The 13,508-nt window shown below is 37.1% G+C and overlaps 1 long non-coding RNA gene across 1 annotated transcript in view; it reads left to right on the top strand.

Annotated features, from left to right (window-relative positions):
* LOC144314104 (uncharacterized) overlaps positions 1-13,508 on the top strand; it is a 425,152-nt gene that overhangs the window by 251,859 nt on the left and 159,785 nt on the right. Inside the window, exon 8 of the long non-coding RNA XR_013379769.1 lies at positions 1,415-1,520. This is a non-coding gene — a long non-coding RNA (uncharacterized LOC144314104). The remainder of the gene's footprint in view (positions 1-1,414; positions 1,521-13,508) is intronic.

Here is a 13,508-nt window from a genome sequence, read left to right as displayed (position 1 = left end):
ACCTTAAAAAGCCAGACTAAAGAGTTTGGGATTAGACTCCAGGTTTGGGGTTTGTGTGAGAAATTGAAATAGTAGCTTTTTTTAACTTAAGAGTGCCTTTAGCATAATATTCTCAAAATATGATGTGTAGAACCTGAATATATAGAATATTAACAAAGAATAAAGGATCTGTAGTCATGTATTTGGTATAGTGGATCAATTGAAATTCAAAAGATTTCTTTAGTCTCTTAACAGTATGAATTTCAAAGAGGGAGTATTCAGTAAGCAGCGCTTCTCAAACTTAATTGAATATAAATTTGACCCAACTAAAAATGTTGAAGGGAAAGAGGCTTGGTTTCTATTATCAATCAAATCACTTATTTGAATGAACTTTTTATAAATCCAGATGAAGAACAATTAAGCTGAATGGATAAAACTTTAAGTCCTGATTATTGCTTCTTCTTGTGGCCACATCCTGGCCTGAGTTCCTCTTTTGCTTAAAGTGTTCCTAAATGCTTTAAGGTTATTTTTTAAAAGATTTTATTTATTTATTCATGAGCGACAGGGAGAGAGAGAGACACAGAGAGAGAGAGAGAGAGAGGCAGAGACACAGGCCAAGGGAGAAGCAGGCTCCATGGAGGGAGCCCAACGTGGGACTCGATCCCGGGTCCCCAGGATCAGGCCCTGGGCTGAAGGCAGCGCTAAACTGCTGAGCCACCCGGGCTGCCCTGTTCCCAAACGCTTTATGACCTCAAGGTTGGCATACTATCACAGTGACTATCTCAGGGGTGTATAGTGGTCAGCTAACTGCTTTAATAAAGGAAAAAACTTGGCAAGTGTATGAGTATTAATTATATATTTTTTAAAGATTTAATTTTTTGGACAGTTTTTAGGTTCACAGAGAGGAAGGTACAGAGATTCCCATGTATCCCTGTTTCCCTATATTCATAATCTCCCCCATTATCAACATCCTTTGACAGAGTAGTATATTTGTTACAAATGATGAACCTACATTGTTATATCATAATCAACCAAGTCCATAGTTTATATTATGGTTCCTTCTTTCCATTTACATTCTGTGGAGTTGGATGCTTAATGGCATGTATCCATCATTATAGTATCATATAGAATATTACCACTGCAGTAAACATTCTCTATGCTCTGTCTGTTCTTCTCTCCTCTCACTCCCAAACCCTGATAACCATTCATCTCTTTACTATCTCCATAGTTTTGCCTTTTCCAGAATGTCATATAGCTGGAATCATATATTTGCCCTTTAATTGGCTTCTACTTAGTGATATGCACTTAAGTTTTCTCCATGTCTTCTTGGTTTGATAGATCATTCTTTTTATCCTAATACTTCATTTTCTTGGTATACCACAGTTTATTTATCCATTTCCATTCTGAAGGACATCTTGGTTGCTTCTTTTGACAGTCATGAATAAAGCTGCTGTAAACATTCATGTGAAGATTTTTGGGGGAACATAAGTTTTCAACTCCCTTGAGGTAAATACCAAGGAGTGCAATTGTTGAATTGTATGGTAAGTATATGTTTAGTTTTGTTGGCAAACTGTTTTCCAAAGTAGCTGTATCGTTTAGCATTCCCACCAACAATTAATGAGATTCCCTCTTGTTCCACATCCTTGTCAGCATTCGGTGGTCAGTATTCTTGACTTTGGCCACTCCAATAGGTACATAGTAGTCCCTCATTATTGTTTTAATTTGTATTTCCCTGATGACATATGATGTGTAGCATCTTTTCATATGGTTATTTGCCATCTAGGTTTTCTTTGGTGAGGTATCTGAGAAAGTCTTTGGCCCATTTTTAAAATCAGGTTGTTTGTTTATAATTAAAACTTCCTTGTATATTTTGGATAACAGTCCTTCTCAGAAGTGTCTTTTGCAAATATTTTCTCGCTCTGTGGCTTGTCTTCATTCTCTTGATATTATGTTTTACAGAAGTTTTCAATTTTAATGAAGTCCACTTCATCTTTTACCAAATATTTCTTACATGGATCAGGCCTTTGGTATTGTATCTAAAAGTCATTACTATGCATAGGGTCATCAAGATTTTCTCTCCTATCTTCTAGGAGTTTTATATTTTTGTGTTTTACATTTAGGTCTGTGATCCTTTTTTTTAAAAAAGATCTTATTTATATATTTTACAGAGAGAGAGAGAGAGTGTGTGAGAAAGCACAAGCAGGGGTTAGGGCCAAGGGGGAGGGAGAGGGAGAAAGAGACCCTCTCAAGCTTACTCCACGGACCCTGAGATAATGACCTGAGCTGAAACCAAGAGTCAGACTTTTAACCAACTGAGCCACCCAGTTGCTCTTGTGATCCTTTTTTTTTTTTTTTTTTTTGTAAAAGTATACATTCTATCCCTACATTTTTTTTTACACTTGGATTTTTAGTTGTGCCAGCATCATCTATGGAAAAAGACTTACTTTACTCCTTTGTTAAAGATTAGTTGACTATATTTATGTGGGTATATTTCTAGGCTCTTGTATTCCACTGATATATTTGTCTAGTCTTTTGCCAATACCACAATATCTCAATTGCTGTTGCTTAAAGTCAGGTAGTGCCAATCTTCCAGTTTTGTTCTTTTTCAATATTGTGTTGTCTATTATGGGTCATTTGCCTCTCCATATAAACTTTAGAATCAGTTTGTTAATATCTGTAAAATAATTTTCTGGGACTTTGATTGGGGTTGTACTGGATTTAAAGATGAAGTTAGGAATAAATGATATCTTGTCAATAATGAATCTTCCTATCCATGAACATGGAATATATCTTAATTTATTTAATTCTTTGATTTCATTCATTAGAGGTTTGTAGTTTTCCTTATATAGATCTTACACATTTTTTATTAGGTTTATGCCTAAGTATTTCATTTTTGGGGATTCTAATGTAAATGTATCATGTTTTTAATATCTAGTTTTTCATTGCTGATATGTAAGAAAGCAACTCATCTTTGTATGTTAACCTTGTAACCTGCAACCTTGCTATTACTTACTATAAATGAACTTACTTATTAGTTCCAGCAGGTGTTTTGTTTTGTTTTGTTTTGGTCAGTTCTTTTAGATTTTTTACAAAGATTATCATGGCACCTGTGTTTTTTCCTTCCTTTCCAAGCTGTATATATGTATATTTTTTTCTTGTGTTATTGCATTACCTAAGACTTCTAGTACAATGTTGAAAAGCAGTGGTGAAAGAGGATATCCTTACCTTGTTCCTGATCTTAGTGAGAAAACTTGGGAGTTCCTCACTGTTAGGTATGATATTACTTGCAGGTTTTTTGGTAACTTTATCAAGTTGAGAAAGTTACTTACTATTCCTAGTTTACTGAGAGTTTTTATCATGAATAGTGTTAGATTTTATCAAGTGCTTTTTCTGCATCTACTGATAGTATTACATGATTTTTCTTCTTAGTATACTAATGTGATGGATTGTATTAATGTATTTTCTAATGTTGAATCAGTGTTATATACCTGGGATAAGTCCCACTTGGTTGTGGTATACAATCCCTTTATATTTTTTTAAATTTTATTTAATAATAATTTGTTTAGGATTTTTATAGCCTTATTCATGAGAGATATTGTTCTGTAATTTTTGTTTCTTGTAATGTCATTATCTGGTTCTGGTATTAAGGTAATTCTGGCCTCTTCCTTAATGTTTGGCAGAAATTACCAGCAAATCCATTGTGGCCTGGTACTTTCTGTTTTGGGAGGTTATTAATTATTGATTCAATTTTTTAATAGATATAGGTCTATATGGATTTCTATTTATTTTTTTTTCTTAAGATTTTATTTATTTATCCATGAGAGACACAGAGGAGAGAGAGAGGCAGAGACACAGGCAGAGGGAGAAGCAGGCTCCATGCAGGGACCCTGACGTAGGACTTGATGCTGGGTCTCCAGGATCAGGCCCTGGGCTGAAGGCAGTGCTAAACCGCTAAGCCACCCAGGCTGCCCTGGATTGTCTATTTCTTACATGAGTTTTGGTAAGTCGTATTTTTCAAAAAATTGTTCAATTTCTTCTAAGTTATCAAATCTGTGGGCATACCTTATTTACTTGTTAGTCTAATAGAAAACCTGAGAGCATGAATATATTGGATCAGAGAACCAGAAAAGGGTGTCAGCATTTCCTCAGTTAAAAAAAAATCTGTAAAAATGAAAGAGAGAGAGGGAAGAAAGAAAGAAAGAAAGAAAGAAAGAAAGAAAGAAAGAAAGAAAGAAAGAAAGAAAGAAAGAAAGAAAGAAAGAAAAGAAAAGAAAGAAAATACATTACTCATGGTAGCAATTTGCCAATAAGCCGTTTTATCTAGTTGCTTCTTTGAAATTTATTTTGGATAGCTCAAGTTATCCTCAAGAATAATAGGACAGTAATCTGGACAGTTCAGGGCTCAATAGTACCTGGATACTTGAAAAGAAAGGGGGAAAATGACAGGGAATATCAAGGAGACCTAATCCTGGCCCTGTGCCATGTCTTTACCTAACATTTTGCTTAGAGTTGGGCTTAGGATTGGCCACTTCCAGATGTGACTGACTTGACAAGATGAGTGTAGAACCAAGGCACTAAGTGATGCATTACAGCAAATCGCATTTCAGCAAGGCTTTAGAGAAGGGTTTTCATGATGTTGTTGTGACTCAAATGTGAGGTATCCCAAGGTAGGAGAGAGAGTTCTCCAAGTTAGAAGATCAGAATCATGTTCTGATACTGCCAGTCTGTAACTAGCTTTGCTGAACCTCAATTTCCTTAACCAACTACCTAGAGAATGTATAATGTATATCTCACAGGCTTATCTTAAGTGTGAGGGATAATGGTTGACAAGAGCAGGACAAGAATGATTGTGGCCTTCACTTATTATAAAATAGTGATGATGATGTGACCTCCTTAGAAGGTTACTATGAGAAATAAGTGACTGAATAAGTGTAAAGGGCTTTAAAAAGGCACGCACAAGTACTCAGAAATATTAGCTGTCATTCTTATTATTATTATGTATTAACTCATAATTTTTTTAATCAGGAGACACATTTCTCTAACATCTTTCTTACTATCCCTCCAAATTCTCTTAAGATCCAAACTCCAACATTCAGAATGATACTATTTTTTTTAGAATGATACTATTTTTTAAATGGTTTAGGTTTACATATTAAGTAGAAGATTGCTAGCTCCTTCTATACTCATTTGTCAAATCTTTCTCAGAGCATATGTTTGGAAAAATATTAGAAGAAAGCATAAACCTTTTCCCCTAAATGGAACTCTGCATCTCTTTCTCATAGTCACCCAAACCTGGATATTGTCTAAATACTGTGGTATATTTAAATCCAGAGGATAGGTCTTGACCATTCCTGTGTAAATAATAGCAGCTGTTGGTTATAACTACACCTACTGTGGACTTACCAGAGACACGTTTGAAAGAATGCTCTGTTGCCCTTGGGTGTATGTAATGGCTATATTGCTAATCAGCCTTAATGCTTAATGCTTAATGCATTAATGAGTTTTCTTTTATCTGAATTTTTGGTGATTTAGCCAGGATCAAAGATCACTAGTTCCACTTCAGATATCAAAAACTAAGAGACAAAGATGGTGAAGTCATAAGTGATTTGTCCAACTTATACATTTTGGTTCAGTAGTAGAGTTTGAACTAAAGCTGATTCTGGTAGCCAATCCACTGAAGTACACTGGAGAGTCAATAAGAAGAGACTTCTTTGAGTTTTGTTTTTTTAAGTTTCAGGAGGTAAATCTGTAGTCTGTATTGAGGCTAGTCCAAGGGGAGGGTCATGCTTTGTCTTAAAACAGGAGGTCTTGAGACCTGTGCAAAAATAACATAGGCCATTCATACCTGGCTTAAGTGTAATGGCACAGACTTGCAGAAGCATAGAAGAATCTTTCAGGTAAAAAGCTTGGAAGGAATGATACATAATAAATTAAAGGACTTCTTAGTATTTGACCTATGTGAATTTTCATGTGAAATGATTTGGCACCTGCCATTAATTCTCTTTCCCATCAGTAAATGGTAACCTCATAGGGATGGCATTTTTCTCTGCTGCTGCTAGGAATGGCCAAGGTCACATTCCAGAAAAGGATACTTGCCTTGCAAGGCATACCATTCCTGGGGAGAGATAGAGAGTTAATGTTTGAAGATATTGTCAACTTCATTAACAGCTAACAAACTTACATATCTTTCACTGTTGCTGTAACTTTGTTTCCCTTCCCAGAAAGTGATGATAAGAAGTGGAATACGCCTGCTAAGACCATTAAAAAACAATGGTTTTATAGAATTCAGTAGTCTTTCCAAGACTACTGTTTATATCTTGGGGCTGTGTAGGCTTTATATGCCATCTATTGAGTGTCTATTTTTAAAATTCAGTGTGATTTATTCAAATCCTGGACATTCTTTCTGCTTGACAATGTTGGACGTTAAAGGAGATGGCAAAAAAGAAAGAATGAGGAAGGATGTCACTTGTGGATTCCTTCTAGTTTTGTTGGCACTGCTTAAGTCAAGGAATCCTTGAGTTTTAGAACTAGATGGGAAGTTGAAATGCTTTCATCCGACCCACCCTCTCATTCATGCGATCTATTGCACAGCAATTCTAATAGGTAGCTATGTAACTCTGTTTAGATGTCTCCAGTGATATGGTACTCAATATTACAGGTGACTATGATATCATTATTAGAATAATTTAATTTTTAAAAATTTATTTTTTTATGTCGATGCAACTTGAAAGCAACATCTCCCGCACTGGCTCTTATTCTGCCTCTTTAGTTATATACAATAAATCCAACTCAGGATGGGTGAACACCATAGGAGAGTAATAGTAATGATGATCATGGCTCTGTAGCCACATGGCCTTAGTTCAAATCCAAGTTTCTTACCATCTTCACTGAGTGCCTGTGTTTCAGTGTCCTTACCTGAAAAATGTGAATTCTATCAGTGCCTACCTCATAAGGTGGTCATCAGGAAGAAATGAGTTTGTGTGTGAAAAAATTTAGAGCAATGTCTGGTATTTGGTAGGCACTCAATGAATGTTAGCTATTGACAATTTTATTTTTATTATTTCATCTTATATACAAATTATTTTTAAGTGCTTTTTTGGAGCACTGTACTGAATATATTGTGAGGCTTTGTTTAGTGAGTGCCATGATTGGTAAGTAATGTCTGCCAAGGGTAGAAGAAGGGGAAATAATGTCACGGGCCAAATATTTGTGATATGTAATCCATTTCTGATTTTCTCATGACAGTCCTTCAAATATCTAATATTTTATATCTCAGCCTCCTCTCTTCTAGGCTAAAGTATCTTGTAGAAATACTGAAATCTGTTAATTCTGTAAATTGCCAAAAAATGGGTCCTTGAGCCATCCTTAAAATGGGCTTAAAATCACAGCAAGGGAAAACATTTTATCTATTCACTTATTACCTTTTATTGAATGCTTCTGAATCCTCAAGACTGTCATAATTATTTGAAATCTCTTCAAAAACACTGATGAACCATTTTTCACAACTTGATAACAAATTACTTTTCCCTATACTCACATCATTCTTGCATTTTTCTTGCTGGTAGCATGCAGTGTGTTGTTATGGAAGTAACCTTAGACTGGGAATTAGTGTCTAATGGACTGAATTGTGTCCCCCCACCTAAATCTATATATTGAAGCCCTAACTTCCAATGTTACTGTATTTTGAGATAGGGCCTCAAGAAGGTAATTAGGTTAAATGAGTTCCTAAGGGTAGGGCCCTAATCCAATAGGACTGTACAAATTCCCCAGAGAATCTAAATTTTTAAAATGAAGAGGGGAAAAAAGAAAGAGAAACAAAGATACCCTTTTCTTGAAGATCCTTAACCTTACCTTGTTTACATTTTCTTGGGGGAGAATCCTGGAACCATGGGGAATGGTCCTGATGGATGGTTAGACAAGGCCATCCATCCATTCAGTTCATCGCCTCTAACACTTACTGGAGTTTTATCTGTACTTGTGAATATATATATATATATATATATATATATATATATATATATATATATATATATATATATACCCTGAGGACACAGGAAGGATTTAGAATAGCTGTAATCACAATAACAATAGCTCCTAATTCATGATCTATTATTTAATCCTTTTCTACAACATCTCACAGTCCACTGGTCTTACGGTCTAAACAAACATCTCAGCATTAAATATCCTTCCATCTGGACCTTTCTGATCAGAGTCAAAACCTTAGAGCTGGAGCATCCTTTCAACATTATCTAGCTTGTTGGTGCTACCCTCAAAGTGAGAAACAGGTCTAGAACGAGGCATTGGTTGTCTCAGGTGTCACAGCTAATGAGTAACAGAGTTTGTATCTAAACTACAATCCCCTGACACTCACCCTGTCTGGGCTTCTAATTTGGCAGGTCAGCCAGCCCCTCTTTACCCCCAGGTTATATCCAGGTCTGCTCATCTGGTTGCCTGTGTTTGTAGGGATGTTGAATAGCATGAACTAGCAAATTTGTTCAGAGATACCCCAGGACAAATAGTGGAAAGTAGGTCTAGTTTATGGTCTTGGCTTCTGTTATTAATACAGGAAATAGTTTAATTCCCTCTTCCCTGACTTTGTTCCCAGTCCCAGGATACTATAAAGGCCCCTCATCTGGCAGTCTTTGCAATGAATAGGGCTCAGCCAGACACAAAAGATTGGCTTAAGATGTGAGGAATGAGTTGGTGTGAGGAAAAGGAGATATCCTTCCTCATCCACTGGCAGAGTCCTGAGTGACTTTTAGCCTAGGATTAGATCTATTTTTAATATACTCTCCACCTGTCTGTTTTCATAAACTACCATAGCATTTCAAATTTAAGGATTATTCAGAAACTGATAATCTATTTAACTAATTTATAAAAAATATTTTCCCAAAGGAACAAGAGTAATTTTGTTCCAGAATAAAAATGGACCTTATTTAGAAGTCAGTCAGTTTCCAGAACAGGATTAATGTTAAAAAATGCCTCTGGCTTTGAGACCTAGCTACTTCCTTCATTCTCTGACACTCTCCCTCTCTCACTCTCACTCCACTAGACACTCCCATTGGTTCTTACTGCTGATAGCCTCTTTAAAAGAATTAACCACAGTATTGTTATCAGTCCATAGTTTCATTTCTCATTTGTGTCTATATTTAGATTGGAGGGGGAAACCTCTTTCCATTGCCTAGCAACGAGACTGTTTTTAAGTGAGTTAATGAATCTCTTACAGGGGAATACCAAATGTAGTTGATGTCTTCTTGCTGTGAAGGAATAGGTGCTAAAAGCTTATGAGGTGTAGAAGTTGTTAGCTGGTGGAATAACCATGACTTTGATGGTCAGATTATAGGCATATGGATGCTTACATACACTCTTATATATTAGAGCAGGCTATAGAGGTAGGACGGGAGGGGAGCTTGGGTGCTTGTAGGTGGTAGCAAGCACCATTGTTGTATGCTAATAAGAATGCTGGTCCATTTTAGTCAGGAAGAGTGTTCTAAACATAGTGTAGGGCACCCCGGGTGGCTCAGCGGTTTAGCACCGGCTTCGGCCCAGGTTGTGGTCCTGAAGACCCGGGATCAAGTCCCACATCGGGCTCCCTGCATGGAGCCTGCTTCTCCCTCTGCCTGTGTCTCTGCCTCTCTCTCTCTCTATCTATCTCTCTCTCATAAATAAATAAATAAATTTTTAAAAAAATAAATATAGTGTAACAGCTCTAACATAATTTTAAAGAGCAGGTACTAAAGAATTATCTGTTCTAGATAAGAATCAAAGTCTGATATCAGGTTTAGAAAAAAAATCTATGAATTAGAAAGAATCATGGATTCTAATGGATGTCTAACCCAAATATTTTTAATATTTCTCCTTGCTGGCTTAAAGGAGTTATTATTTTTTCCTTCTTTATACCATTTTCACTGAATAAGATTCTTCTAAGATCCTTCCTACTCTCACCCATTCTTGTAGAGAAAGGAAAGGACATCCCTTTGTCTAACCTTATGAATGGGAAGATCCACGTAATGATTCAGAGTAGAATAGATCAAAATATGGAATGAAAAGGAAGCATCTGTAAAATGTTTTCAGGGCCATTCATCAACCAGCAGGCAAAGAATGGAATTTGTCCTTTTTTCCTCCCCACCCCAACGGAGGCTTCCATGCTCTTAATTTATCTAATGGTTATCCAAGACTCTGTACGCAGAGCCTCATTAACCCTCCTCATCCTATCTCCAGGGTGCCATAGTGTGACTGGAAGAACTCTGAAAAAGACTCCTTCAATATTGGTGATACCTAAAATCACCTCTTTGGAGAGGATTCTATTCAGCTGGGTTATCTCTTGTCAAAAAGTAAATCCTTAGAAGTCCAGAGTATTAAACCATAAACAGTAAACTTTTTTTTAGAGGTTGAGGTCTAGAAAAATTCATAGGGCCTTTCTTAAAATGTATATGTATAGACCTTCCTTCAGACTTGAGCTACTGATTACTGTTCCTTTTTTTTTTTTTAAGATTTTATTTACTCATGAGAGACACACACACACAGAGAGAGAGAGAGAGAGAGAGAGGCAAAGAAGAGACATAGGCAGAGGGAGAAGCAGGCTCCATGCAGGGAGCCCAACGTGGGACTCGATCCCGGATCTCCAGGATCAGGCCCTGGGCTGAAGGCAGTGCTAAACCACTGAGCCACCCAGGCTGCCTGATTACTGGTTCCTTGATTTGACTCACATTTCAGATAGTCTAGCTGAGTGGGTCTCTAAGGAATTTTGATTCTCAGAGGCAATGTACCTTTCCTGAGGCCCCTTCCAAAGCTTTGGGAGGTTGCCCTACTAATGTGCTCCCATGTTTGTATGTTTTGCAAGATATCTTATGTGAGATGTTTCTACTTTAATTGGCTGATATAGCTTCTGTTTCTAACTCTAATATCCCCTCTCTTATAACTGTCTTTTTGTAGAGGTTGAGGTTGGGGTGAGGTTGGGGAGTTCTAAATAAATATTCACTTGTAATTGAATTCACTTCTAAATAAATATTTACTTAGAAAACGAGCTGCAATTCAAAATTATTTTTCTTATTGGAAGTCCCCATATTCTTCAGGCTCTGCAAAACCTGGGCAGGTACCCCTGGATTTTAATCCTCCTGAAATTACCTCTCACATAATTCTTAATCTCATTTAAAATTTTCCTCCCATCCTGATATTCAGTAATTTCTAGGTTTCATACAAAAGCTGATTTTCCTGGTCCCTTACCACAACCTGACACAAATTGAACCCCGAAAAGGGGGAAATGGGGAAAACGAGAAAATATTAAATTATGTGAAGAGGAAGAGAAAAAAAGATTGAAAAGATAGTTAAATTGCCAAGTTATCTCATACATCTTAGTAATGGTCTTTATGCCTAGAGATTCAGAGAAGGAGATCCCCAATAAGTTTGTTTTAACAGCTGAAATAAAACATTGCCATGCTGGTTGGGAAGCTAAGTGATGTTCCATCCTGAGATGAAGTGGGGTAAAGTAAAAAGGGAGGTAACAGGATGGTGAGTTGAAATGAATTAAGGAAAACACATGGTCTTCCGAAAAGGAAATGGAGTTATGAAAAGAGATGAGAAAACCAGTTCTTCCAGGATAATGCCTTTTGTTGGGCCCTAGTGGGAAACTCATTTGAGGAAGCTGGAAGGATACGATGGGCGCCCAGGTTACCTGACAAGAGGAAAGAGGGCTAAAGGGAAAGACAAACAGTGTGGGAGAAGGACCAGGGGTCACGTTTTTCTTGGCATTGAAGTATTTTCAACTGAGTTATTTTTCAGAAGTTTCCAAGGAGGATCCTCTACCAGTTTCCAACTTCCATTTGGGATTTGAAACCTACAGGAAATGAAGCCCCTTCCCATGACCTCTTTCTTCCTCCCTAAATTAACTTTGGATGCAAAAAGCTGGTTAAGCAGAAGCTGGAGCCTTTTGCTGTGCCTGGAATTGTGGCCTCTCCCTAATGCAGTCTTAGGGGCTGGTTGTGCTCCCAATTAAATGTTATTTTGGCTAGTTCAAGGAAGTTGTTTTGGTTTTTTGGCAAGTTGTTGAAAGATAAGCTTTCAAGTTCTTCCATCTGTAAAACGAGAAGTTTGGACTACGACACTTGTTCTTAACTTCGGTGGTGATGGCGTGGGGTGGGGGTAGGCGCTGGTGAGGGCTGGTGGTCAAAGTCTCCTTGTCAGAATAGGATGAAAACTGTAGAGCTACTCTCCAGAAATAAGCACCTATGCCTGTTCACATGTAATTTTGCATATAATTTCAAAGATTCATGGACCCTTCAGTAAACAGTTCTCTAATACAGTTTTCCTTGCAGGAGGATTACACTTCTTCACCCATTTAACTCAGGCATGGGCTAATCAAATGTGAGAAGTTCTGAGTGGCATTTCTGGGTTAAGGATTTAAGAGCAGTGCTTTCTTTTCTTTCTGCACTAAAACCAGTAATGTTCTTTATAGTGGCTTCTTCACCAGGTCCAGGAATGAGAATGACAGTGATACAGCAGTTAAGTCTGCAGCCTACCTTGGATTATTGTGTGACATGAGAAAAAAATAAGCCTTTGTTGTTTTCAGCCATTGAGGTATTTGGAATTGTTTGTTACCATAGCATTATTTAGCCCATCCTGATTAATACAGTCCCTGAATCTACCCATGGATGCTGGAGCTTTCTAAGGATCCCTAACCATCAATCCCAAATTTGAAAATATTAAAGCCTTTCTGAAAATTTATGAGTCGAACTTAATAATACAATTTCAGAATCTTGCATCACCTGAATTCCTACCCTGGCTCATACAGAATGTCCATTTGGATGAATAGAATATTTCACTTTGGGGTTAAGCTATAAAATCCATGATTATGTGGGTGACAGGAATGAAAGGTTCACCTGGCTTAGCTTCAAAAGGCAGTGAAGGTTGACTTCAGTCTCATTAGGGGATCTGCATGCAGGAGGGAGGTAAGAGATTATTCCAGCCCTCGGTGTGGTGTGGACATTCCTTGGCTACAGTCTAATGTGCAGAAGAAAAGAATCAAGAAAACAAAAACGTACTTCTGAAAGCTTTAAATGACTAAAGAAGTCAAGAGGCAGGATGTCTGCACTTTGTTTCTATTTATGGAACACAAAGTTTAAACAGAGCTCTCCATTCAGAATTCATCTGGCTATGAAAATCGCCTTCCAAGTTATTATCTACAAGGAAATGGACAGCATTCAAATCTTCCCCTGCAGTGAGTTTGTATTTAAAGATGTTTCACATGTGTTTAATTCACTGATCAATTTTATACCTTGTCAAAACAGAATGGTCTGTCAAAAACAGGATGAGGCTCATTAGTGAGACACAGGAGATAGTACAATGGAGGAGAGAATAAACATACTACCCAGAAATAAGGAAGTAAGAGCCTATTCAGGAAGCAAGGGAGAATAGCAGAAAATGATAGTCATAGTAGACCAAAAGCTAGTGGGATAGCTATATGTAACTGCTACTTACAAAGTGATACTGATGAGAAAAAAAGTATTACAAGAGTTTAGGGAATAAAAGTT

The sequence above is a fragment of the Canis aureus genome, chromosome 5 (assembly GCF_053574225.1).
Source record: "Canis aureus isolate CA01 chromosome 5, VMU_Caureus_v.1.0, whole genome shotgun sequence".
NCBI lineage: Eukaryota > Metazoa > Chordata > Mammalia > Carnivora > Canidae > Canis > Canis aureus.
This window is presented reverse-complemented; position numbering and strand designations above follow the sequence as displayed.